A 14,818-nucleotide genomic window follows, 5' to 3' on the forward strand; every position below is an offset into this window, starting at 1 on the left:
TAACAAGAATGCAGCAGAAATAAAAGCACTATTTTCTTTATAAAACTCTGTCTCACTGGGATAAAATATAATCTTTGGACCAAACTAGCACCGTCATCATCCTACTCATCTTCATAATTTAATCTTTATCCAAAAAGCCTGCATCTACTAAAATACTGGGTCATAAGTGCTGTTGAATAAAAATACCAAAACCCAAAAGTACTGTTCACTTGAAAGGAAAAAAGATGAAGGTTTAAAATGAACCCAAATGGATCATTTGTAAACATTTAAATACTAGGAATCAGAATCACTTATTTTCTGAATGAAAATTCAGGTTATGGAACTTGAAAAGTACATCCAGGGAAGTAACTTCACATGATAGATGAGGTCACTACATCACAGAGAAGTGAATTACCCAGTTTGCACAGTCTATGGCAAAGGTGATATCTGAAATGTGATCTCAATTCTCTAGCCAATGCTATTTCCAAGATTCCTTATTCACATTTTTATATCTAAATAATGCATTACTATCAATGTTACCAAGACAAGTGAAGGGTTTTTTGTAGGTAGGTGTTGGATTAGGGAGAAGAAGAAGCTTGAGATGATCATTCTATTGCATGAACATCAATAAATTTCACATAATTATACTTCCCACACAAAGAGTAACCCAACTTAGATTTAATGATCATGAACTGTTATTTTGTTGGCTTAAAACATATGTTGTCTCAATAAGTAATATATTCTAGCAGGTGGCATTCAGATATTACTAAATTCCCACCTCTACCCATTGAAAGCTTTTAGAAGGGTTTCTACTCGAAAGCCCTACTCCTCAAATACCCGCCAGGCTATTATGAGATTATTTATTTAAACCACACAGGCTTTTCAAGTGTACAGACGTTTATAATTCTTTTATACACTCTGACAAAAGTAAAAGTTGCAATTCTAACAATAACCTTAACATTTAACCAAAATACACTTAAACTACACTTGTTAGAATATAAATATTACACTCATCCATAGACACGATTAGGCTATTTTCCTCATGTAAGGTCAATGTACTAGAGCAGGTGGTAGGATGGACAGACTAAATTAAAAGAAATAAATTTCTCTTCCTTATTCCACTTATGTGTGGTATTGAACACAGTCAAACTCATAGAAGCAAAGAATAGAATGATGGTTGCCTGAGACTTGGGGTGAAGGTTGATGGAAATGGAGAACTGCTCCTCAATGGGTAAAATGCGTTCGTTCTAGAGACCTACTGTACAACCTAGTACCTATAGGTAACAACACAATATTGTACACTGTAATATATCTTAAAAGGATGGATCTCATGTGAAGTGTTCTTACAAAAATGAAGCATGGAAATATTTTGGGGGTGATGAATATATTTAGTATCTTGGTTGTGGTGATGCTATCACTGGTATATGCATATGAAGTAATTCATCAAGATGTGTATGTTAAATGTGTACAAATTTTTTTTTTTTTTTGAGATGGAGTTTTGCTCTTGTCCCCAAGGCTGGAGTGCAATGGCGCGATCTTGGCTCACTGCAACCTCTGCTTCCCGGGTTCAAGGGATTATCCTGCCCCCACCTCCCAAGTAGCTGGGATTGCAGGCACATGCAACCACATCCAGCTAATTTTTGTATTTTTAGTACAGACGAGGTTTCGCCATGTTGGCCAGGCTGGTCTCGAACTCCTGACCTCAAACGATACGCCTGCCTTGGCCTCCTAAAGTGCTAGGATTACAGGCCTGAGCCACCAGGCCTGGCCAAATGTGTACAATATTTGTATATCAATTATACTTTAATGCAGCTAAAACAGAACAAATGCCTTTTTTTTTTCTTTTGGGTAAAGGGATGGTTTCTGGTGATTATTTGAAACGGAGTGTGCAAACAGTTAAGTCTCACGTAACTTTTACCTACCTTATTTTCTTCTCCCGTTATCTTTGCCAGTGAGTCATTAGGCATGAGCTTGTGACATAACTTTGAACATGAGGTGAAGGTGAAGTTTCCTATTGGGCTATGGAAAAGATTTCTTATTCCCTTGAAGAGGCACAGAGGAAAAGGCAGGCTCTTTTCTCCCTGGATATGGTTGTGTAAGACTGCGTTTCCTAGAATTGCAGCAGCTATCTTGGGACCCTGATAAGAAACTAACCTCAGGAGAAAATTGACAATGCAAATGTAGAAAGGGGTGATGGAAAGAACCTGAAGACTTTAACATAGATGATCTGCTGAATTAACCAAATGCATGGCTCTACTACTCCTGGGTTTCTTGTTAGGTAAGATAACATATGCCCTTATTATTTAAGCCATTTTGACGTAGAAGTTTTTTGTTAAAGCCAACAGCTTTCTAAAAGATGTCCAGAAGCAGATTATTGGGGCAATCAGGCAGAAAGGCAACCTGCCTAACAGATGAATGCTTTTAACTCCGTTTTCTTATGCCTAACCTATTCCAGGTGTCTCTCATTCTTTAGACTTCAAGTCTCCCTCATGATTTTACATTAAGTTAGAGTTACTCATTGAAGATTATTTGCTTTTGTTTGATTAGGGCAGGGTGTGTTTACAGCTGAAAATACAGAGATAATAAGTATTAAATGTAAATGACTCCTGCAAAAAAAAAATCATAAAGAAGCAGGTTTTTCCACTCCAATCAGACAATAGAGAGGATGCCACCTAGCATTGCTATCTGCATAGCAATATTCAGGAGACAGTTTATCGTCTAAATAGTTCAGACTCTCACAATTTAAGCACTCTTTTTTTTTGGCAAACTATTTTCTCCAATGAATATACACCTCAAACATTTTTAAATGTTTTTTATATATAGGTGAATATTTATTTTGACATAAAATAGAATTTATTTGAAACTTACATTCATTTTTGCAATGAGCAAGTGACCTAGATTTCTTTTTTAACTTGTACGAATTCAGTGACTCAATCTTGACTCACATTTACCTTTACCTGAAGGGTCTTGTTTCACTAGTTTGTAAGTTGAGAAATTGAGACAAGAAATTTTTATGGAGTTTCATAACATGATTAAAAATTGTTTCAAGAACACTGTTTTTCATGTGAATTATGTAAAAGATAATGTTCCCTTTTATAGAGATGAGTGGCATGACTACCTCTTAGTATAGCCATAAATGTAGGTTTACCCATAAAATATTAAACATTCACATCCAGCATTCCAGAATCAAGATACTTTATTACCTCAAAATTTTAGGTAGTTAATATGGTAGATAGTGTTGAAGAACTGCTTGTTCACTTTCTTCAATACGGCCCAACTGAATTAATCCAGTGACATTTTATTTGGAAGGTAAGCTGAATTCAGATATGATTATTCTTGTTTCTTTCATACTATAATTTTATGTATTCCAATGGGAAATCGAGCTTTGTTTGAATGAGTAAAAATGAATTGAGGATTAAGCTGTCTGTCTGGATATGTGTTCAAATGTTTGGCAATAATATAATGTGCTACGTAGAACTCTTGTATCCTTGTGATCTTTATAGGGGATCCACACGGTCAAGTCTATTTTTTTCTAATGATACTAAGACCTTTTGTTTTGTTTCACTCAATTGACATTTGCACTGATGGGACAATAGCATTGTGGGTAAAACGTCTTGAACGTTAGAATAGATCAAGACACTCAAACCCAAAATTACAGTAGTCATTACGTTGTTTACCACCCAGCCATCACAGGAAAACAAAAACAGAAACAAAAAAAGTCGGTTTTACTTAAAAGTATACGCAGTAAAGAAGTAAAACTATTGACTTTATTATATCTCAGCCATCAAATCCACAACTCCTTGGTATTCTGTGTGATGAAATGGAAAGTACTGGTAAAACACTTTTGCTGAAAGCTGAATGATAATGTTATTTTAAGGAGAAGTTCTTAAATAATTGCATGAATTCTTATCTGGGGCCTTGTTTCACAGAATACCATCTGTACTTAAAAAACTATTGGCACTATCAAATTTGGGTATTGGCCAGACATTTTCTCAAAATGAATGAAGTCATCTTATCACGTTGAAGAAAACAATGAATAGTATTTTTTGCCAGTAATAGGATTTGAGCTTTCAAGTAAAGATTTATATAACTCAGTGATTGAAACAACATTTTCTAAATGACAAGTGAATATTTTTTTTTAAATGCATATGGGTAGAATATCCATTCATGTCCCAGATGGACTATTGGATTTTATTGTAACACAGTAAGAAAATTTTATAAACAGAATTTCAGCTTCTATATTAATACTACCCTTCAAAAAACAATCATTTGTCAAATTTTTGTGTAATATCAGATAATATTCATGATTATCTTAAAAGAATATTTAAATATTTCTCCGCTTTCAACTACATATTTATTTGAGACCAGCTTTTATTCATATATTCAAACCAATGTATTGCAGCAGAATGAATAAGAATTAGATATAAGAATCTAGCTGTCTTCTATTAAGCTGGACATTAAGGAAGTTTGCAAAAATATAAATCAATATCACTCTTTTTGTAAAAATAATTGTCATTGAAATTACTTTTGGTATTTAATCGGTTTAATTATTTTATGTTTAAATAACATGCATGTTTACCTTTTAATTTGTGTGTGTGTGTGTGTGTGTGTGTGTGTGTGGTGACGGAGTTTCACTCTGTTACCCAGGCTGGATGGAGTGCAGTGTTGTGATATCTTGGCTCACTGCAACCTCCGCTGCCTGAGTTCAAGCGATTCTCCTGCCTCAGTCTCCCAAGTAGCTGGGATTACAGGCATGTGCCACCACGCCTGGCTACTTTTTGTATTTTTAGTAGTGATGGGGTTTCACCATGTTGGCCAGGCTAATCTCCAATTCCCGACCTCAGGTGATCCGTCCACCTTGGCCTCCCAAAATTATCTTTCAAATTTTAAAACAGCAAATACTGATAGGTACAAAAAATATACAAAAGTCTTTGGGGTCCTCAATAATTTATTATACGTCAAAAGGGTCATGAAACTAAAATATTTGAGAACTAGTGGTATAAGGTAACAGATAACAGTTACTTTGATTATATGCTGCGTTAGAGACACGCCCAATACAAAAATAGACTATGGGGACTCCAGAGGGGGAAGGGTGGGAAGGGTGTAAGAGCTGAAAAATTATGCACTGGGTACAATATCTAGTATTTGAGTGACGGATATACTAGAAGCCCAACTCCCACAATTACACATGTAATGCCCGTGCAACAGACAAGCACATTTACCTAGCTGAATCTAAAATAAAATTCTAAAAAGACTAAAAAAAAAAAAGATGAAAAAGAAAAATGCTGAATACTATCTCCAAAATCTAAGAATGAGAAACTCTGTTTTCTTACTTAGAATTTGTTACATGTTCCTATAGGTTTTAAAGACATTGGCCAGAAATTTTCTGGAGGACTTTCATTCATATCTTTGGCAACATGTTGAAAATAACTACGGCAGCTATTACTTACTTACCTAATGCACTGCCAGACACTCTGGTAAGTGCTTCACATGCATTACCTCACTAACTCTTACAACTTCATGAATTTAGAATTATTTATGCTTGTTAGGAATTTTTTATAAAAGAAACTCAGGTAGAATTATTTTATCAGTCGTCATGTTTCTTATATGAGAGAGAGAAAGGGAATATTTTTCTCGAAGTGCCAGACACTGTCTTAAGCACTGGAAATGCCAAAGTGAACAAGACAATACAGGTTCCTGATCTCATAGACTTTACATTCCAGTGGTTTAGACGAATGATAGAAATGTAATTAAATCATTCAGATAAGTACAACAAATAATATAAACCTATTTATAAATAGCACCTATGGTGGTCAAGGATGATCTCCGTGGGAAATCAACACAAGTTCTAAGATATGAAAGCCAGCAACTGACAATATACATGAGCCAGAGAGAAAAGTAAGAGCAAAGGACCTGTGGCTGGGATACATTTGTTAAAATTCTAGAAGAGAAATAAAGTACACATAGCTCAAGTGTTGTGGCTGAGATAGAGAATTGCAGGAGATGCTGGATAGGTATGCAGGGGATATCCTGGAGGGGGTTTTAGACCATAGTTGAAAGATTGGATTTAATGCTAAGTTTTATTAGAAGCCCTTATACTTAATCAAATGCTAGTGGCCACAGTGCTCTGCTGCTTTTTTAACATGAATTAAAAATTCATGTTTTTTCAACTCTGCCAATAACTGTAACATCATAACTGTTTCAAAAGAGAGCCAGAGAGATAGAGTTGATTTTAAAATAGATAAGAATTGCTTTGTAGGAACAAAACTATTTGTACATCCCAGGTGGTTTTTAGAAGAAGGAAAATAAAACCTATTTCTCTAAATGGTAGGAGAAGTTGGAAAACCTAACCATGAGCTTAGTGAGTCAACCAAGTGAAATCTCATTTCCAGGAACCAAAACAGTGTATCTTCTCTTTGGGTATGTATTCACATGTGAGTTTTATTTGTTTCCTATTGATTGACTAATGCCTGGGGGGAAATGGTAATGTAGAAAATTGCAAGTACAAATTTGGAATTTGTTGTAAACTTGTAATGGATACATAAAGAAAAACTACAACCATAAAATTAGAAAGGGCTAATTGAATGAGAAATAGATTAAGCTGATGTTGGGCTTGGAAAATTAGAGAACCATATTTTTTTAAGTTTAAGTAAATAGTATCAGGATTCTCCCACTCCCCAAGATAGGCTGAAAACTATAAATTTCAATACCCTAAAAGAGAGATTGCATAAAAATGAAATGAGCTTTGTAAGGGGAATTTCAGAAGTTGGCATACCAGTTTTTTCTACCAAGTAGCTTTAGCTGAACCCCCCAAAAAGGGAAAATTTTGTTTATAACAGATGAAGAAGATAGTTAAACCTCAGTAAATAGGTTTTGGAATTTTAAGAGAGAAAACCCAGATTCACAGTTGATGAATACATAAACACTCTATTATATACACTTTAAAGAGACAATGAATAAAAAATATTATTCTTCCATCACAGAGAGTAATTATCACTCTAAAATATATTTTCTAAGTGTATTGACCCTTGAATTGAGAGAAAATGTATAACATTCATATCTTTTAATATTATGCTTGTTTTAATCTATCTGTATACTAAAGTAATAACTGAAGGCATATTAAAAATAATTAGTTTTAAAATTTTAGAGATTCTTACTGTAGAAGAGAAATGGAAAAGAGTTAGAGTCACTTGAACAATTTGGCCATGAAGGCACAGGCTATAATAAGACCCATTGGCAAGCTTCAGCCTTCTGGTGTGTTTTTGTTAAAAACAAAATAGAATCACTATTTCTAACTCAGGAGAAATTGTATACACACCGGTTTGTGGGCTTCTTTGGAATCAAAAGAAAAGCTGGCAACATTAGACCTACATTCTGCAAGAAAATAGTGGCTACTTCCCCTTCCAGATTGGGCATGAATGTCTCTGCTCTTCTTGTTTCTTTCCCAACACCCCTGATGGGCCCCAACACCCTTATTGGGCCCCAAAACCCAGCAGCCAGGTCTGGCTTCATTTATTGATATAATCTTTCTGAACCTTGCAGGCATTTGGAGCCCCTGAGTCTGTAATATTATGCAGATCTCAGTGGAAACTAAACAGTTAGGATTTCTTACCTAGTGCCTTCTTCATATATCTGGATATTTGACTATTAATCTTTCTTATACTTGAGGAAATAACTACACATTTATGAAAGTATGTATGTATGTGTGTATTTGTGTATTTGTCTCTCACTCTCTCTCTCTCTCTCTCAATACACACAGGGAGAGGGAGAGAGAAAGAAGCATATACTTACACGTAATTATGTAGTTATCTCCTCAAATATTTAAATGTTGCCTTCTACACTCAGATCCTGGTTAAGACAGAGTAAAAAGCATAGCAAAAACAGCAACCACACATTCTTTGATGCAGAAAAATTACAAGCCCATAGGTGATCTTGATTCTAAATGAAACTTCTCAATAACTTCTTATGGTACGGATGACACAATTTTTTAAAATAAAGGACAATTTCTCTAACTTGGAATCCCTCAGCCTTTAGGTACCTGTTTGCTTTTGTTGTTGCCAAAGGTCATTGGGACACAGCAGAAATGACAGATTGTCTGGAGACCATAAGGCTGCTAGAAGCCCAAGGCAGTCCAGGCAGCACCAGGGAGCAAACTTCCACAGACTGCCAGGCCCTGTGCTCTTTAATCAGGACTGCTAAACGATCCAGGTGGCATGGGGTTCGGGCCCCTTAGAATAACGCAGAAAAAAATAGTGAATATTCCCTTCCCAACTGTCCCTTTTGGCTCTTCTTCACTCAATACAAAATCCTTGGGGGCAAAGGAGACCTGCTTTTAAGGAGGAGCCAAATATCCTCTGTTCATCTATGAGAATACAAAGAAATTACAAACCTAAGGAAAAGCAAAACAAAACAACAACAACAACACAAGAAGAACCTGTTTATCAGACCCAGGAAAGGCCAGAAATAGCCACAAGTCTAAAGATTTCTAAAGGCACTTCAAATAGAATATATGATTTTAACCTCTTATTGTACTTCAGATGATTGTCCCCTGCATGAACTAGGTCAGGTCCCTGGACTAAAACTCGGCTCCCTCTGAATTTCTGCCTTGGGGGTACACTTCCGTCACCCCAATGTCTTTTGCAAACTCTAGAATTCCCATTTGAGGTTGATTTCTAATTCTTAGTGCCTCCATTAAATTGAAGGTTTATCTTTCTTTATTCCCCTTATTCTCTTCACTGGCAACCAGGCCCTCATTTGCCTTGCCTGGTACCCAAAGTCTCAGGTCCTATCTGCTCCTTCTCACACCCATCACTGGCTCTCAAGACTCTCACTGGTCAAGTGGTTCACCAGAGAGACATGTGTCAAACATAAAATCAACATCACATTAGAGGCAAAGTTAATATGGTGTTGAGTCACTTATAAACCTAGCTTTGATTCACTCCAAGGACTGTTCTCTTAATAGCAATAAAAATTTTACTAAATCCACAAGAAAGGGGGTGAATGGAAGGGACAGAATGCATTGGTGAGTTCAGAGGTGAATGCACCCTCATGAACTTGAAAATCAAGAAATAATGCTCCTCCATGTACTCCAAATGGACAGGTAAAGTTTGAATATAAAGTCCAGAAATAGTGAGTATCCTGGGATGGAGAACAAAAAGACAAAGGTGACAGTTTAGAATCTACTGGGGCACATTGTGAGAACAATGAGGAAATGGTCTGTTTAAGCCATTTTGTTTCCAACAGGAGAGCAGCTGTGGAAGCTAAGACCATGTTCTAAAATCACATGTCTTAATGTATGCATTATTCCCATTCACAAAAACATCTACTAAAGTGCAGTGCTTAGGAGTATGAATTCTACTTTAAAGAGACAAATTTGAAATGTCCACTGACATTAACGCTCGGTGTGAACAACATTAAATCCTATATCCTGTCTATGCCTTATTTTCCTACTATTTAGAGTAGGAATATTATTATTTAGTTTCTAGACAGATTGGGTAAATTGAATGAGGTAATGCACGGAAAAATTAAATAAAATATCTTGCACATAGAATTATTCAATAATTATATCATTAATTATTCAATCATTTGATATTTTTGAATCATCTATTTGGTTATATTTGCTGTGCTTGACACAAGTACTAGAAGGATGAGTAACACTGAGTTCCTGGACTCATCTCATCATCTGTGAAGAAAGAGAGAAGTTAACCAATAGTTTTAATACCACATCATATGTAATGTGTTGAAGGTAAATACAAAAGGTCTCACCCGGATGCAGTGGAGTGAGTAACACCTGAGGCCAAAGGGTTTGCGGTGCTAAGGAGCAATACCTGATTCAGGACTAGGAGGTCAGATCAGTTTTCCACAACACGGAAGTAAGAGCTGACAAAACAGAAAGGATCTTCCAAGCAGAAGGAAACGTAGGTACAAAGGTCTCCCAAATAGTTCAAATTGACTTAGCCAAATGGTGCACCAGGAGCACACCCGGCCAGGACAGGAGACAGGATTGGAGAATTTCCCAAGGACCTGACATTCGTTCAGTACTGATTCAAGTAGTGTCGGTGGAGGTTGTTACTTTCTGCATGAAAATCACAAGAAAAAAAGAAGGAAGGCGAGTGACTTCATAGAGTCTGTTATGATGATTAAAAGCATTGGCTTTGGAGACAGGGAGGCTTTGCATTTTTAAACATGGTTGTTACCTTCATAGCTTCAGGTAAGTTAACTGGTGCAAATCTCATCTTCCTTATCAGTAAAATGGGGACATTTTCCCCATGGAATTACAATGGTGATTAAATAAGGTAATGTTAACAAAACAATTAGATCAGTGCCTGGCCTATAACCCAGATTCTGTATTTGCTATCCCCACTTACCACTGATTATTTTATTTATGGAAAAGGCTTTGTTAGAGAAGTCACAATGAAAGGGGTGGCCCTTTATAACATGTGGCCCTACTCCTGTAAACATAGCTGGTTTTACCAAGGCTTCAAAACTGACACAAAATTCTTTCAAGTAATTTGAAAGCTGAGTCACTTAAATGTTATGCTTGAACTAAGATGTCACAATGGAAATATGAGAGAACACTTACTAGTTTCTCACTATGTGTCAGGTATATAGTTACTATGTTATCCAATTATCAACCATACTTAACAAATTTAAAAAGAGAAGGACTGAAGTAAATTAGTCATCATAAATAATCAATAATTTATTAATTCAGTGTTTGATTTAAAAGGAAAGTTTGAATTGGATTATGTAAGCTGAAAGCTCTTGCATAGAAAATAGGAAAAAAAATGTAAATTTTATTGTTGATTGATTGGTGGCAATCTTGGACAAGCTCTTTTACCCTCTCCAGCCCTTATCTTCCACATCTGTAAAGTGAATAGATATGTTTGAGGCATGCTAAAAATTTTATGCTTTTATAATTTTATGTTAGTTTTCTATAGATTTATCAGTCAAGCTGGCCTTTTCTATATCTTCTTGGGAAATGTCTGAAATAATTTAATTCAAAAAGCTACTAGAAGTTAATTCATTATCCCATCATAGAATTAAAAATTCCTAACATTGTTATTCACACTTCCTCACTTCTTTTCCCAGGCAGGCATTGCAAATCAATCACCACACTCATTCTTGCCAAGACTGGATGAGGCCCGATTATCTCAGTGAAATCAGAAATGACAGATGAAGTAAAACTTATTTGTCAAGACATCTGCATAGTGATGTCTTGAAAAAGAAAAAAAAACTCTAGACTTCACAAGAACCATTTTGAATACAAAGTTTGCTATGTTGGGGCCAAAATACGCTCATTTTTTTTACAGCTCCTTGAATTCTGCCTGCCATCAACAAAATCAAGCACCATGTACTTCTTACAGCCTTTCCAGTTATCTAACCTAACACTAATACCTCTCATTTTGTTTAGTAACCAGAGGACTGGCTTCCTGGGCCTTGATTATATTCAATTTGGAGCATGATTATATAATGTCTTATAGAGTTAAATGAGTTTTTCTTACATTTATTCATTCGTTATTCAACAAATATTAGCTAATTTGTTTTTATAGATGAGGCAGTGATCTAGGCACTACAAATAAAACATGAAGATGATAGACACAGATTCTACAGCTGAAGTTCCTTTTTCACAGTAGATAGGCAAAAACTGTAAAATATAATTAACGGGTTATAGGAACGCAGAGTAGGAGTGTCTGAGGCATGAAGGAAGTCTTCCTGGAAAACATGAATTTGAGTTCTAGAGGATGTGTAGTAATTAGAGAAATACAGATAAAAGCAATGGGGTTCCATGATAAGGGGACATGAGGAACAAACGTCTAGAGCCAAATGAAAGGATGATAAATTAGTGAAGGAGGGAGAATTCAGTAAGTCTCAGGTACAAAGTGAAAAATGGTAAGAGATAAAGTTGAAGAACAATAAAGGGATCTATTAATAAATGTTCTTGGAAACAAACAAATTCAAGTATGGATAACTTTTTAGAAATAAAAATAATTTAAACTGGCTGATATGGTTGGGCTGTGGGCTGGGCCCAGGCCCCCCTTGCTGTGTGCAGTCTAGTGACTCGGTGCTCTGCATCACTGCTGCTCTAGCAGTGGCTAAAAGGGGCCAAGGTACAGCTCAGGCCATGGCTCCAGAGGGTGCAAGCCCCAATCCTTGGCAGCTTCTACATGGTGTTGAGCCTGCAGGTGCACAGAGGTCAAGAACTGAAGTTTGGGAACCTCCACCTGGATTTCAGAGGAGGTACTGAAATGCCTGGATGTCCAGGTAGAAGTTTGCTGCAGGGACAGGGTCCTCATGGCAAACCTCTGCTAGGGCAGTGTGGAAGGGAAATGTCAAGTTGGAGTCGCCACACAGAGTCCCTACTGGGGCACCCCCTAGTGGAGCTGTGAGAGAGGGCCACCATCCTCCAGACCCTAGAATGGTTGATCCACTGACAGCTTGCACCATGCACCTGGAAAAGCCACAGACACTCAATACCAGCCTGTGAAAGGAGCCAGAAGGAGGCTGTATCCTGCAAATCCACGTGGGCGGAGCTGTCCAAGACTATGGGAACCAGACTCTTGCATCAGTGTGACCTGGATGTGAGATATGGAGTCAAATGAGATCATTTTGGAGCTTTAAGATTTGACTGCCCTGCTGGATTTCAGACTTGCATGGGGCCTATACCCTTTTGTTTTGGCTAATTTCTCTCATTTGGAATGGGTATATTTACCCAATACCAGTACACGAATTGTAGCTAGGAAATAACTAACTTCCTTCTGATTTTACAGGCTCATAGGCGGAAGGGACTTGCCTTGTCTCAGATAAGACTTTGGACTGTGGACTCTTGAGTTAATGTTGAAATGAGTTAAGACTTTGGGGGACTGTTGGGAAGACATAATTAGTTTTTAAATGTGAGAACATGAGATTTGAGAAGGTCCAGGGGTGGACTGATATGGTTTGGCAGTGTCTCCATCCATATCTCATCTTGAATTGTAGCTCCCATAATTCCTATGTGTTGTGGGAGGGACCCAGTGGGACGTAATTGAGTCATGGGGTGGGTCTTTCCCATGCTGTTCTCATGATTGTTAATAAGTCTCATGTGATCTGATAGTTTTATAAAGGGGAGTTCTCCTGCACATGTCCTCTTGCCTGCCACCACGTTAGACTTGTCTTGCTTCCCCTTCAACCTCTGCCATGATTGTGAGGCCTCCTCAGCCATGTGGAACTGTGAGTCAATTAAATTTCCTTTCTTTATAAATTACCCAGTCTTGGGTATGTCTTTATTAGCAGCATAGGAACAGACTAATACACTGGCTAAACCACATAATTGAGATAGAAGCTGTGTAGTCAGATCACAAGAAATGTAGAAACAAAGCGGTTCCCAGAGATCTCAGTAGCAGAGATTCATGACATCTTCGTTAGGGCACAGTCATTGCATTGCATTGATTCAGTTCTGACCAACTTTGGTCCTTTTTGGCACTCTACTATGTATTCAATTCTTGGAAAAGATCGATTGATCTCATTTGGTTCATGTCCTCATTCTCTAGAGCAACACTGTTGTTGACAGTCCTAACAGAACACTATGAAATGGGAGAGGTAATTTCTTCTGAAACAAATATGCATAGGTGCACTATGTAGGCAAAAGGAGCTGCAAAGGACAAAGAGCAACAGACTCAAGACATGCATACCACATCATCATGATAAATCTGGATGCTAAACTGAAGAAAATAGCATGACACTGGGCAATTCATACAGGAGAATGACATGAGCAGGTCTGCACTAAAGATAGACACAATGAGGTATGGATTACAGGTAGATCATCCTGAAGGCCTAAGGTTATAAAAGTGAGAGATTATGGATGGAGATCTGAATAAGATAGTAGTAGGAGGAACAGAGAGAAGAAAACTGGTTCAAGAGATATTAACCTGTAGAAGGAAAAAGGCAAGGAGAAGCCATATGTATTAGAGCAGCTAGCACATTTTCAGGAACAAAGCAATAACTCAGCAAATATCTATTGATATGACATAAACACAGAACCCTATGTCTTAGAAGGTGCTTAGTAAATTTTGGCATTTATAGACATTCTATGCATTACAACACCTGAATTTTTTCAAGTTGCTCTTCATTTTCTTTACATAATTCATAATAATTTCTTTAATCCCTCCATCTTCATAGTTGTATTGCCTAATTATAAGTAAGGATGCTTGCATTTTTAGGGAAAATGCATTTGTTTCATTTGAAGAAGAATCTTTATGTGAGAATTAAATTGAACATTTAGAATAAATAGTTTCAAACATGCACCTGTTGCTTAAAATGCAAGAAGATAGAAAACCTTGGTAGGTGGACATGTAAGAGTAACTCTAATAAATCTTCCAAAATTTTACATTTGTTAATGATGATAGCCTTTACAAAGCTCAGATTTCAGCTTTTTTCTCATCTACAACTGTGACAAATACAGTATTTTTCACCCATTTTGAGAAAATAAAACAATTTTCTTGGCACATGGAATTTCACAGTAATTAATTGGAGATATGGATGTTAATAAGATTTGATGTAATCTAATTTGTGTGAATTAAATCATTTTAGTTGTTAAGCTTGTGTAATGGCAGCCCACATTTTAGATAATTCCTTGTTTCTGGAACAAAGTAAGATGAGCAAGGAAAAAAAAAATATCACCAAAATGTGTAAAACAAAACCAAAAGAAAAACATTGTAGAAAAAAAAAGGTTGCTTTAGCATACCAACCTGAGTAAGGTTTTAGGAGTAACAGATGAAAATCTATAGTCATCGTCCTATGCACCACTGTCACGAAAGAAGAAAATGAGAAAGTAGAGTCAGGGCTCAGGAGAGTTAGAATTGAA

The 14,818-nt window shown here is 36.6% G+C and overlaps 1 long non-coding RNA gene across 2 annotated transcripts in view; it reads right to left on the minus strand.

The window, feature by feature from the left end:
• The window catches only part of LOC109026865 (uncharacterized), a 93,793-nt gene that overhangs the window by 6,449 nt on the left and 72,526 nt on the right, over positions 1 to 14,818 (minus strand). The window contains exons 2-3 of one of the 2 annotated variants that reach the window (XR_008679826.2): positions 14,703 to 14,759; positions 9,807 to 10,054 (exon numbers count right to left, since the gene is read on the minus strand). This is a non-coding gene — a long non-coding RNA (uncharacterized lncRNA). The remainder of the gene's footprint in view (positions 1 to 9,806; positions 10,055 to 14,702; positions 14,760 to 14,818) is intronic. The other variant, XR_002005916.3, reaches the window with a different exon arrangement.

This window comes from Gorilla gorilla, chromosome 4 (genome assembly GCF_029281585.2).
Source record: "Gorilla gorilla gorilla isolate KB3781 chromosome 4, NHGRI_mGorGor1-v2.1_pri, whole genome shotgun sequence".
Classification (NCBI taxonomy): domain Eukaryota; kingdom Metazoa; phylum Chordata; class Mammalia; order Primates; family Hominidae; genus Gorilla; species Gorilla gorilla.